The sequence below is a fragment of the Saccopteryx leptura genome, chromosome 3, assembly GCF_036850995.1.
Source record: "Saccopteryx leptura isolate mSacLep1 chromosome 3, mSacLep1_pri_phased_curated, whole genome shotgun sequence".
Classification (NCBI taxonomy): domain Eukaryota; kingdom Metazoa; phylum Chordata; class Mammalia; order Chiroptera; family Emballonuridae; genus Saccopteryx; species Saccopteryx leptura.
The window spans coordinates 117990691-118005000 of NC_089505.1; the positions used below are offsets into that span (position 1 = coordinate 117990691).

General features: G+C 43.0%; 1 protein-coding gene across 6 annotated transcripts in view; it reads left to right on the forward strand.

Moving 5' to 3' along the window:
• Positions 1–14310, forward strand: part of ST3GAL3 (ST3 beta-galactoside alpha-2,3-sialyltransferase 3) — a 212589-nt gene that overhangs the window by 107845 nt on the left and 90434 nt on the right. The window lies entirely within an intron of this gene.

Consider the following 14310-nt stretch of genomic DNA (forward strand, 5'->3'; position numbering starts at 1 on the left):
GGCAGAAGATATGCCACTGAAGTGTTCTAAGCAGGTAAAAAACAACCTGTTTGGAGCTACATGAAAATGATATTAGCTGTAAATGGTAGGTAGAGTGGAGAACAGCAGAAGTAGAAAGGGAAGTAGTACTTGGGAGACCATCATAGAGGGAAAGAGCAGAAATCAGTAGAGAAAATCAACAAAAGCTGATATTTTGAAAATAATAATAAAATTGAAAAATGTCTAGCTGGGCTAACCTAGAAAAAAAGGAGAAGATACAAATTACTAATATGAGAAATGAAAAAGGGATCATCTCTACTGGTCCCCTGGATGTTAAAAGGATAGTGAAGGAATATTATGAATAATTTTATGCCTACAAATTTTATAATTTAGATGCATGGCCTGACCAGGCAGTGGTGCAGTGGATAGAGCATCAGACTGAGACGCAGAGGACCCAGGTTCAAAACCCCAAGGTTGCTAGCTTGAGCAAGGGGTCATTTGGTCTGCTGTAGCCCCCTAGTCAAGGCACATATGAGAAAGCAATCAATGAACAACTAACATGCCACAACAAAGAATTGATGCTTCTCATCTGTCTCCCTTCCTGTCTGTCTGTCCCTATCTGTCTCTCTTTGTCTCTGTCACAAAAATAAAAAATAATAGATGCATGGACCAATCCCTTGGAAAACACAAATTACTAAAACTCACACAGGAAGAAATAGATAATCTGAATAGGCATATGTAATGCCAGTGGCCAAGGCCAGGCAAGTCCACATTGGATTCAGGCAGACTGTAGAGAAACTGCAAAGCCGGAAAGCATTAGGCCATCACTGTTTAATGGATTCTCACAATGGCAGATTAGCAAACAGTCAGGGGAAAACCTCTTCTCAGGCAAAGAAACAGCATAAAAAGGCCCCTCACAGTGGCAGGCAGGCAATCCACAATTTGCCATCCATAATCCCCCTGAGTGCAAACACCCATAGCCTTAAATAGGTCATGGACACATAACTCTGCTGCGTGCTCATGCACTAATCAGGCAAAGTGCTTGCAGCCGGTACACCAGCAAGCAAGCCTAACACAGCCATTTTCCCAACATTTCACCCCTTTATCATTGCTCCCTTCACAATCTACATGACAGGAAACAAACAGAGACAACAGCAACAGCAAAAGTTAAACAGTAATTACAATAATTACAAAGGTGCCCTTTACAATATCTCCCTGAGCACTTTGCCCAGAGTGTCAACTGTAGGCCCACCTCTAACTCCCTACCCCATGGTAGATTGGAGGGCCTGTATTATCCAGGGCTAAGTCCATTGAAGAAAATGCTCTTGGTGCATCTCTGCAACTGGATGGGAGTAGCTTCCCAGTGCAGGAGGGCCTCCACAAGTGCCACACCTCTCCCAATCAAGGTCTCTCATAGTACTGTCCACAAGCAGCATGTCCAAGAGTCCATTACAGTGTGCAATGATCAGTCCACAATAGACAGCCCAGCTGTCTGTGCACATCACCAAGGTAAAGGTCCATTACAGGCAACTAGCCATATAGTCCGGCTCTTTATTAATGGATCTCGGCACCTTTCCATACATGCACTGTCCATTGCTGCAAGCCCCATCCAAACCCAAAACCCAAACACATTCAAGACCAGTGCCGTCTTGACAGTTCTCTTAGCTGTTGCTGCTGCTGCTGCAAAAAAGCACCTTTTACCTTCAAATGCCACCACCTGCTGTACATTAGAAGTGGACCAGAGGATTGTGAATTTCACACAGGCTCTCCAGCCCCTCACCCGTCCTTGTTGGATGGGTTCCTCGGCCTTCCCACTATTCAAACTGGGATAATGGGTCTTGGGGATCCTCCTCTTCTACAGCTGCCTCCAACAAGTAATCTTGCAACCGTGCAACCTGAATACCAGCTATTTTCCTGGCAGATGCCGGAGCCACCCACTTCCCCACTTTATCAGTGGCTGGAACCTCTGTTCTGACTCAAGCTGCCTCCAAAGCTCCAACAAGACTTTATTATTTATTAGGCTTGCCATCTAATTTCTCCCTACCTGCCCTGGCCGCAATCAAATCCTACCCACCTCTCTGTTTGGGTAACCTTTACAGGCCCATTTCTCTTGTTAGTCAGGGGGGCAGGACGGGCAGCAGTCCTCACAGCCTTACGGTCCATCTCTGTTCCAGAGAGCATGATGCCATCCACCCTCTATGCCCCACAACTGCAGCAACCAGGCTACCAGGGGCTCAGTGGGTTTCTGCCTGAATTGCACCCCCAACTCCATCAGCTCTGCCTGGGTGTAGGACCAGGTCACAGAGTGCTCCACTACCTGCAACAGGGGCTGTGCCTGCTCCTGGAGCTCTCTTGGCTGCTGGGTTTTTACCTTCTGGGCAACCACCAGTCTGCAGATGACAGTTTCAGCCTGAGCTTCCCACTCAGAAGAGGAGGATTTGGAAACACCTGCTCCCACCAACTCAGAGCTACTCTGCTGGCACAGATGCTGCTTCGGAGACTGTTTCAGCTCCTGTAGCTGCCAGCTCTTGGCCTGAAGCTGAAGCTCGAGCTCTTGTACCCACAGTTGTTTCTCCAACAGCTGCTGGTGCCAGCGTTTCACTTCCAGGGCAAATGAGCTCATAAACTCCTTCTCCAGAGATTGTTCCAGTTCCAGGCTCTGTTGGTGCTCAGCCTGTATCTCACACTGCAGCTCTTGAACCCAGTTGGCCTCCTTCTCCAGTGCTCGCTGTAGTTCACGCCATCATTGCTGCTCAGTCTCCAGCCCACCCTGGAGCTCTCAACCTTGTGCAGCCTCACACACAGAGCTCTTAGTTTCTTCTCACAGGATTGTAAAAAATGCTCAGCCCAAGGTTCCCAATAGGAGTGCCACCAGAAACAACCACTCCTCTATTCCACCCTTCAAGGGTGTCAGCAGCTCCATTCCTACCTGCTGTGAATCCTGCCCTCTACACCAGATGTAATGCCAGTGGCTGAGGCCAGGCCGGTTCAGTTCACATTGGATTTGGGCAGACGGTAGAGAAACTGAGGAGCTGGAAAGCGTTGGGCCATTACTGTTTAATATTCTTGCAACAGTGGACAAGCAAACGAGCAGGGGAAAACCTCTTCTCAGGCAAAGAAATAGCAAAAAATGGGCCCTCACAGTGGCGGGAAGGCAATCCATAATCCGCCATCCACAGTCCCCCTGAGTGCAAGCACCCATAGTCTTACATGGGCTATGCACATGTGCCTCTGCCATGTGCTCATAACACTCATCAAGCAAAGTGCTTGCAGCCGGTATACCAGCAAGCAAGCCTAACACAGCCGTTTTCCCAACAACATATATCTATTAAAGAAATTGAATCTGCCTGACTGGTGGTGGCACAGTGGATAGAACATTAACCTGGGACACTGAGGTCCCAGGTTTGAAACCATGAAGTCGCCAGCTTGAGCATGGGCTTACCAGCTTGAGCACTGGGTCCCCAGTTTGAGTGTGGGGTCATCGACATGATCTCAAGATCTCTAATTTGAACCCCTTTCTGTCTTTCTGTCTCTGTCTCTCCATCCATCTCTCTCTCTCGCTAAAAAAAAAAAAAGGACACCTACAAAAAATCTGCTGCTAACGTCACGCTTACTGATTAGAAACTAGATTCTTTTCCCCTAAGACTGGGAAAGTCAAGAATGTTCCCTTTCACCACTTTTATTCAACATTATATTTAAAGCTCTAACTAATTCAATAAGAAAAGGAAAGAAAAGGCAGAGATTGGGAAGGAAGAAATAAAAACTGTCTTTGTTCACCGATGATATACTTGTCTATGTAGGAAATCTTATAGAATTGGCAAAAACTCCTGGAACTAATTAGCAATTATAGCAAAGTTGCAGGATACAAGGTTAATATACAAATGTCAGTTGCTTTCCTATACACCAGCAAATGAACAATTAGAATTTGAAATAAAAACAATACTATAGAATTTATACTTGAAACCTATATAATTTTGTTAATCAGTCACCCCAATAAATTCAATAAAAAAAGAAAAACCCACAATATTATTTACATTAACACAAAAAAAATACTTAGGTGTAAATCTAACAAAACACACACACATATATGGAAAACTGCAAAACTGATGAAAGAAATCAAAGAAAGCTAGATAATGTATAAAAATAAAAAAGAAAACACTCTGGTATTGCTAAATAGTGATGTTTACATTCTTCCACTTACTATTACATTATTTTGCTTCCCAAAGCTCTTAAAGTTTCCTTCCTCTCCATATCCACTGTCACCCCTCAATCCAAGCCTCTCATTTTTCTCTAGGACTAGTGCATATCATTTGCTCTGCATAAAAACCCTTCAGTGACTCCTCATTGCCTACAACCGAAAGTCCAGACTTCTTGTCCTGGTAGCAAGACCATGATCTGGTGTCACATACTTTGTTCTGTCAGTGCTAAAGTATTTGCAGTTCCCCAATAGGCCTGGCCCTTGTTGGGCCTTTGCATGTCTCTTATCCTCTACTGAGAATGTCCTTCCACCCTCTTTTCTTGACATCACCTCATCAAGATGCCTGTCTAATCTCCCAGGCCACTTTAACTGCCTCATCTCTGTACTCTGATGCCCTGTGCTTAACTCTGGTTGTGCCTATACTATTTTTAAAATTAATTTTTGAGAAAAAGAAGATGGGGAGGTGCGAGAGAGATTTATGCGTTCACTGGTGGTTCTTTATTTTTATTTATTAATTTTAGAGCAAGGAAAGGAGAGAGAGAAACATGGATTTGTTGTTTCACTTATTTAGCATTCATTGATTGATTCTTGCATGTGCCTTGACCAGGGACCAAACCCACAACCTTGATGTATCAGGATGATGCTCTAACTAACTGAATTACCAGGCAGGGCTACTTATACTTTTATTTTCTTACCTATCTTGTTTACTAGAATACAAGCTCCTTGAGGGGAAGATCCCCTTCTGAAACTTACCCCTAGAGAAGAAGGAGTATACACTGCACACCAACCCACTACAGCATATATCTTTGTGTGTGTGTGTGACAGAGACAGAGAGAGGGACAGATAGGGACAGACAGACAAGAAGGGAGAGAGATGAGAAGCATCAGTTCTTCGTTGTGGCTCTGTAGTCTCCTTAGTTGTTAATTGATTACTTGGGATTTTGAACCTGGGTCCTCTGTGTCCCAGTCCAACGCTCTATCCACTGCGCTACCGCCGGATCAGGCAGCATATACCTTTAAAATTTTTTTAATTTTAGAAAGTGTTTTACATTCTGTTCCATAATACATGTGTGTTATTTTAATATTTATACATTCTTCCCCATCTCTTCAAGTAAATTTGATACTCCAGGAAGATGCTCTGTGTGCTGTATCTTTGAGTACTCTGCCTTTTTTATAACCCTGGACTGTGAGTCTATTTGAGAAGCTTGGACTTAGTGGAATTATGGAGAATGTTATCTGGAAATCATGGAAATGACGTGACCTTGCTCTCAGGGCCAGTAGATTTATTCACTGGGCTTAGATAGGTACTGGCATGCCAGTTGAAGATACGTCCCTGTTTATGTGATGTTGGCCTCATTTCACAGGCCCCTCTTTCTGTTCCTAGCTGTCAGGCAGAAGTTTGGAGGCAGCCAAGTGAATTGGGAGAATAATCCAAGTAAGAAAAATAAAAGGGAGTTTTTTTCCTCATTAAATTTGTGAAACGATGATAATTCAGATGATCTAGAGGCTATAAAAGCTGAAGTCAAATATTAAAAAACAGTAGGAACAGTAACTGACATTTGTACAACCTTTCAAAGAATGCTCTGACCTGTATTGTTGCAGGAAATCATTTGATCTTCCATTAGTCCTATAAAATGTGTATTATAATAGCTATTTAAAGAGTTAAAGAGGGCCCTGGCCAGCTGGCTCAGTGGTAGAGCGTCAGCCTGACATGTGGAAGTCCCGGATTTGATTCTCGGTCAGGGCACACAGGAGAAGCAACCATCTGCTTCTCCACCCCTGCCCCCATAGTCATGGCTCGAATGGTTCGAGCAAAGTTGGCCCCAGGCACTGAGGATGGCTCCCTGGCCTCACCTCAGGTGCAAAAATAGCTTGGTTGCCGAGCAATGGAGCAGCAGCCCTAGATGGGCAGAGCATCGCCCTAGTAGAGGTCTTACCAGGTGGATCCCCGTCAGGGCACATGTGGGAGTCTGTCTCTCTGCCTCCCCACCTCTCACTTAATTTAAAAAAATAAAGAATTAAGGAAACCAATTATCTTTTACTTGAGATTACACAATTAGTAAGAGGAAGAGTTAGTTACTTAAACTCCAGTCTTTTTACCTTTAAGCCCATTGCTCTTAATAACAAAAAAGCAAGGGCTTGTTTTAGAATCAATTTCTCTTGTCAAAAATGAGAATAAGCCTGTCCAGGTGGTGGCATAGTGGATAGAGCATTGACCTGGGATGCTGAGGACCCAGGTTCGAAACCTCCAGGTCATTGGTTTGAGTGCAGGCTCATCCAACTTGAGTGTGGGCTCACCAGCTTGAGTGCAGTGTCCCCCACTGAACATAGGATTACAGAAGTGACCCCATGGTGGCTGGCTTGAAGCCCAAGGTCACTGGCTTAAGCAAAGGGTCACTGGCTCAACTGGAACCCCCAGTCAAGGCTCGTATGAGAAAGCAATCAATGAACAACTAAAGTGCCACAACGTACTGGCTAAATACTTTTTGTAAGGCATAAAGTATAAAGAAGTTGATGGATCCATGTAAGATGTAATGATTTATTGATTAGGATTTATAACAATGAGGAAAGAAGAGATACTTATTTATTAGTTTATTATCCAATCAATGTACATGAAGGTTCTTCATAGTAATCTAGACACCATCTTTTTTGTTCACATTCAGGAACCATCTCTTTGTGGTTTTTATTTTCAAGTGCATCATTCCTGGCTAATTTCAGATCTTCTACCACAAAAAGACTTATTACTCACAGTCCCATGGTTCTCTGGGACCTGTTTTATAGAACCAATATAGATTGTACTGTCTCTTCAGTTCTTCAGTACCATTTATTTCATGCTGGTTATGTCATTACTCACAACACCACATTAGCCTTATCTTTCATGCTGCCCCTAAATACTGGCTCCCAGTAACATGCAGAGGTTGTGACTGTGTTTTATTTATGATGGCCACAAATGCAAGTCTTACCCAGAGTATGCAGAAAACATATAAATTTAATTAGTAATCAAAGACCTCCCAAAAAATAAAAGTCCAGGACCAGATGGCTTCACTGGTGAATTCTACCAAACATTTAAAGAAAAATTAATACTATACTTCTCAAACTTTTCCACAAAATAGAATAAGAGGGAACACTTTCAAACTCATTTTACAAGGCCAGCATTACCCTGACACCAAAACCAAAGACACTGCAAGAAAAGAAAATTACAGGCCAATATCCTTGATGAACACATGCAAGATTTTAGCAAACTGAATTCAACATTTTTAAAAGGATCATACACCATAATCAAGTGGGATTTATTCTAGGGATACAAGAGTTATTCAGTATTTGCAAATCAATCAGGGTGATACAGCACATTAACTAAATGAAGGATAAAAATTATATGATTATTTCAACAGATGGAGAAAAGTATTTGACAAAATTTAATTTCTAGTCATCGTAAAAATTCTTAACAAAGTCAGTATAGAGGAACCATACTTCGACATAAAAAAGCCCATATATGACAAGCCCATGGCTGACATCATACTCAGTGGTAAAAGCTGGAAGTTTTTCTTCTAAGATTAGGAATAAGACAAGGATGCCCACTCTAGGCACTTTTATCCATTGTAGTACTAGATGTCCTAGCCAAAACAATTGGGCAAGAAAAAGAAATAAAGGGCACACCAGTCCAAAAGAAAGGAAGTAAAACTATCTGTATTTGCAGATGACAGGATATAAAAAACCCTAAAGACTCCACCATAAAACTGTTAGAACTATGAAATTTAGTAAGGTTGCAGGATACAATATCAGTGCACAAAAATTAGTTGCATTTCTATACACTATCAGAATGAACTATCGGAAAGAGAAATTAAGAAAATAATTCCATTTACAGTTGCATCAAAGAGAATAAAATAACCTAGGAATAAATTTAAGGAGGCAAAAGAGCCATACACTGTAAGACCTTGCCCTGGCCAGAGAGCTGGATTGGTTAGAGCGTTGTCCTGATACACAAAGGTTGTGGGTTGATCCCCAGTCAGGGCACATGCAGGAACAGATCGATATTCCTGTCTCTCTCCCTCTCCCTTACTCCCTCTCTAAAATTAATAAATAAAAAATTTAAAAACTATAAGATAGTGAAGAAGACACAAATGCAAAGATATTTCATGCTCATGGATTAGAAGAATCAATACTGTTAAAATGTTCATACTAAAAAAGTTTTTTTCATACTAGTCAAAGCAGTCTACAGATTCAATGCAATCCCTATCAGAATTTATCACTTGAAATTTTATAGTTTAAACATAGAACAGCACATCTTCCAACTATGTCTTCTGGGTCTCTTTCAACCCTGTATGCCTGGGTCTAAGGGCTATCCTGTCATAAGGGATAATTGTAAAGCTAAATTAGGTTTTTAGGTCAACCCTCTGGCACATGGTTTATACTCAGTAAATCTTAGTTTCCTTGTTCTTTTCACTACCACCTAGAAAGAGGTTTTTTGTTGTAGTTTTAAGAAACAAAATTGAATTGGAGCAGTCACAACAGATCCCTGGTGGAGTCTGTGAGAACTGCCTATACAGCTCAGGCTCAAGTGTTTGCAAGAGCTTACTGAGAGCATCCTCCCAGTCAAAATAAAGTTAATCACAAGACTCTGGAGACAGTTAAACTGCAGTAATGTCAGCTCTGGAATCACTGATCAAACAGTAGAGTAGCCTTGTGTGTTGAAAACATATTGCTGTGCCCAGCACCAAGAGCTGAAAGGCAAGGCTTTCGGAGCCGAGAAATACCACAAATTCCAGATTGTTCACATCAAGCAGTTCCTTTTCTCTTAAAGTGATGAAAGGACATGAGAGGGTGCTGCCAAGTTTATCATAAATCACTGTAAGTGGGGCAAAAACTGTATAGAAGCCCAAGTCTGCTTTGGAGTTCACAAAGAGCAAAGGGTCAGTGATACTCAGGGTAGGATGGATCAACAACACCCCAAATGTGAGTGGAGAGACTCTTAATATTACAGGAAGAGCCTGCAGATCTGTAATAATGGGGTAATGGGGTTGGAGGAGAGAGGCAGAGAAGATAAAATTGTTCTCAAGAAGAAAAGTTTCCAGGCCCTGGTTGGTTTGCTCAGTGGTAGAGCGTCGCCCGGCCTGTGGAAGTCTTGGGTTTGATTCTTGGTCAGGGCACACAGGAGAAGCGCCCATCTGCTTCTCCACCCTACCCCCTCTCCTTTCTCTCTGTCTCTCTGTCTCTCTTTTCCCCTCCCGCAGCCAAGGCTCCACTGGAGCAAAGTTGGCCCCGAGCGCTGAGGATGGCTCCATGGCCTCCACCTCGGGCGCTAGAATGGCTCCAATTGCAGCAGAGCAACGCCCCAGATGGTCAGAGCATCGCCTCCTAGTGGGCATGCCTGGTGGATCCCAGTCGGGCGCATGCAGGAGTCTGACCTTCTGCCTCCCCCCTGCTTCTCACTTCGGAAAAATACAAAAAAAAAGGAAAGTTTCCATCTTGGAGCTTAAAAGAATCTGTGGCAATATTAAGTAATTTTTCTTACATAAAGGCTATTTCAGGTAAAAACTTAAAATAAAAATGCTTCATGACAGAATAGGATTATTGAACGTAACCTAAGCTGCAGCTTTCATTTCCCAAGGCATGTCATTGTTCCGGAAACAAACGTCTAGCAATTGGAGAAAAGCATGTTCGTTAGGAGGATGAGAGCGGATAGAACTGAAGAAGCAGTGGGGGGCGAGGGGGGGCTCTGTGCTCAGGCTTCTTATCTGTGTTCACGCAGGTCCTCACAGCACAGTAATATTGGCCACCTCTAAGTTGCTATATTTGCTTAAAAAGGAACTAATGTTTATTAACTATTATTTGCCCGGTATTGTGCTAGATATCTTACTTGGTCTTATTTCATTTTCACAATCAGTTCCTTGACCTCTACATAGTAAACTAGCACATGGAATGAGGGAGGGGGCATAGTAGGGGGCTGACCTGGGTCAGTCCAGTCCTCTTTGAGAGAGTCCTAGAAACTAGACAGTTGGTCACAAGATGCCCATCACTGATCTATAGAGTCCTCAGGAATAACTGTTAAAGTTCCCTGTCCTCACCCCCACCCCCAAAAAAAGTCCCTTCTCTATTTTCCCCAGCCATCACCACCTCTTCCTCATACTTCCTGTTAATTAACTTTCCAAGTCAAGGTAACCAATTGGATTCAGTCCGACAGACATTTTTTATACTTTGCTATGCATGGGTGCTTCATGCTATGCACTATGCTCAATTTTTATGGTTTAGAAAAAAAAAGGTATTTAAATGAACAGTTACTCTTCAGTGTAACAAATGGTAGGCCACAACTATGTCCTTAGTCATCACTGTATCCCTAATCCCAGGCCAACGTCTGGCACATAACAATGAGACTGTCACAGTAAACATGTTTTGGAAAAGAAACTATATATGAGGCATTGTACTAAGCACTTTATTATCAGCATAATCTTCACAACAATTTTATAAAGTAAGTACTAGTATAATCCCAGTTTTAATGATGTGGAAATTAAGGCCCAGAGCAATTAAATAAAATGCCCAAAGTCGCACAGCTGGTAAGAGATAGAGTCAGGATACAGATCCAAGCAGAGTACTCTGTTGTCTCTAAATATTTGTTGAGTGAATGGATGAATGAATGAATGAATGAAAGAATGAATGAGAGGAAGGAGAGGAAGGAGATGGAACAGAGACAGTGCAGGAACACATGAGCAAGCTACAGGTGAAAGTCAGCTCTAGGTGAAATGGGGTCCACAGGCAAATAGGTTGGTTCTACTCGGGAAGGGAAATAATCATGAAAAGCTTCATAAAGGAAGTGGTGCTTAAACTGAACGTTGCAAGATGAAGAGGTAGTCATGGCAGGGTAGGGTAAGCAGAGCCAAAGCCAACTCTCTTTGGTATTAGATCCTTTCCCCTCATCTACTCAGACATTTCTCCTACAGCTCTCCCAGCTCCACTGCATCGTGAGTTTTTCTCTTATTCTAAGCAGCTTATAAACATGCTAAAGTATTTTCTATTCTCAAACAACATATTTTCCTTGATTCTTTCTTCTAGCTATTGCCCCATTTCTCTGTCTCCCTTTATAGCAAAACTCCTAAAAATAATTTATATTCCATGACTCCAATTCTTTTTGTTTCCTCTTAACCCCAATGAAATCAGCATTTTGCACCACCTTCCAGTGAAACAGCTCTTCGCAAGGTTAGGAGTAACTCATGTTGCCAAATCCAGCTGTCAATCCTATGGCCACACCGGACCTACTGAAATGTTTTACACAATTAGTCTCTCTGTCCTTTGTGTGTGTGTGTGTGAGAGAGAGGGGGGGACAGACAGGAAAAGAGAGAGATGAGAAGCATCAACTCATAGTTGCGGCACTTTAGTTGTTCATTGATGGCTTTCTCATATGTGCCTTGTCTGGGAGGCTCCAGCTGAGCTGTGACCTTATGCTCAAGCCAGCGACCTTTGGGCTCAAGCCAATGACCGTGGGGTCGTGTCTATGATCCCACACTCAAGCCAGCGATCTGCACTCAAGCTGGTGAGTCTACACTCAAACCAGCAACCTTGGGGGTTCGAACCTGGGTCTTCAGCATCCACATTGACACTATCCACCATGCACCCACTTGGTCAGGCCCCTCTGTCCTTCTTGAGAGATTTCCTTCCCTTGGCAACTGAGGCATCACACTCTCTCTTGATTATTTTTTCTGCCACGTGGACTATCCCTTTCAGCCTCTTGCAGTACTACTCCTCACCTCCCAAATGTTGATTCTTAAAATGCATACGTTGATCAGTGCACTATGCCAGTGTGCACAATCATTCAGTGACTCTTTTCTGTGGCAGAATCTAAACATAAACCAAGTGTTCAAAGCTTCCATGGCTGCCTGCCTCTGCCACTCACTTTTCATGTTACATTTGTGGTGCTCTTGAGCAGTGGTTTTCAACTGCCTGTCTGTGGACCAGTGCCAGTCTGCCAAAAATTTTGTGCCGGTCCACAAAAGAGTTAACCACCCTGGTGTGGTATGAAGATTATAGACCCAGTGATCTTATTCAAATTAGTTTATGCTCAGGGTGATTTCTGCCTTAGTGGTCCCCGAAATAATTTTATTTTCACCTGTCTCCAGATGTAAAAAGGTTGAAAACTACTGCTCTAGAAGACAACCAGCCCCTGCAAATGGGCTTTCTCATCACATCCCCCCAGGATCCCTGGGAATTGAGTGGTCCCCATTTGTAGATGAGGAAGCTGAGGATCAGACTTTCCATCACTTGTCCACGGTCACACAGCTTTCCAGTGTCCTCTGAGAATGTTTCTGATTCCAGATCCTACACTCTTCCCATTTACAACCCATTGCTTGGCCTGATCCTTTAAACTCAGTGCTTCTAGTGAGGTAGAGGAATGGAAGTCTGGATCCTTCTTTTGGATTCCAGTGCGTCCATCTGGATTTCCTCTTGAGAGTGCAGTGGTTTACACTCTTCACCCCAGGGGCTTGGTAGTCACGTTTATAGGACAATGGATGCTCTTACTGGTTGAAATGCTAACTCTCCCAAAATGAAAGGCCAGCTGCAGAGTTTGAGAAGAACAAGGGCTGAATGATTTGATCAGACATCTGTGGGGGCCTCCTGGCATTTGGAGTGTGAGCGCCTTAGAGAAACTAACTATTCTGGCCGGAGGGTGTTGGCGACTGTTAATCTTAGTGGTTTTGACCGCTAACTGCCCCAGAGGTCCCAGCCTGCCGTATGACTCAGAGTCCTCAACACTCCCCCTATTCTTCTCCCACTGGGATAATCAGGAGGCCGTGTATAAGGCATTTTAATTTGGTAATAACTTGACTGGACCACTGTACCCAGGACTGTGTGTTTTTGAAGTTACTGTTGCTTTCTGAATGGGGGGGGGGGATGATTTAGAGCGGCTTATCCTTGATATGTGACTACCTTGCCATGCCATGGAAGAACCGTTCCTGCTGGGTGCTGGCTCCCCATGCTCCAGCGTGCCAGTGCTCCTTCTCCAGTATAGGTTACCTGAGTCGTTGGACCCTGACTGTCTCATAGCCCTTATTCTTGAAGCACCTTGCCAAACGTTGATGGTGTAAACTAGACAGGAAAGAGTGGGGCCAAAGGTTTGTCTCTTATTGTACGTGTATTTCTGCAATGCCCTGTATTAAAGAAGCAACTGCCTTCACCTTTCATCTTCTTTGTGAAACTTCCTGGATTCAGAGACTGTAGGAACGCACTGTATAAGGCAGGCAAGCAGGTGGGGGCGGGGGGATTGGGAAACAGGATAGAGGGACTCATGGAGCTTCACACTGCTCATATATATATTCTTAACCAGTGGTGGATTCAGCCAGTTCGCATGGGTTCAGCAGAACTGATACATAGTTTTTTGTTGAGTTTGGCGAACCAGTTGTTAAAATGGCACTTGTAATCAGGGTTCTCTCTAAGGTGGGCACCTGGACAGCGGAAATCACAAATTTACATTCCTTACTCCTTTTTAACGTTCATCTGCGCAACAGCATATTCTAAGCACTTGTAGTAATGTTCATTCCATCCATAGGTGAAAAAATTACAAGTGAGGATGCTAATCAAGAAGCAATGTGGAAATATCTTAAATGACAGTTTTATTGCTTTTTTTCAGGTATTAATATTTTTTCATTAATATTTTTAAACTCTTATAGCAATCTAGTTTTGTATACCTCTTTTATTATTCTTATTTAAATATCAAATGCATGAAATAATAAGCTACCTTTAAGTGTCTCATTTTTTTATATTTAAAAGGGTCATTAGTGCAGAAAACCAGGTTTTAAATTATTTGAATCCCACGCCTGTTCTTGACCCTCTGCTCTGCCCCATCCCCGGCTGCACTGAGCCCTGCTGGGCTCCCCGGCTCTGCTTCCCTCGCAGAGGGCAGTTACTGTGATCCGCGGTGGTGGCAGTGCCGTGCATTGGTGTTAGAAACAGGTTCAAATCCAGTATCTACCGCTTATGAGCTTTATGATCTTGGATAAGTCTCTTCACCTTTCTGAGCTTGTGTGGAAATTAATAATTAGTAGCTCCTACTCACTTGGCTATTGAGAGGAGTAACTGAAAAAAATCTGTTTTAATCACTGTGCCTAGTCCAAAAGCTTCTAGTAAGTTTGGTAATTGAACTAAAGT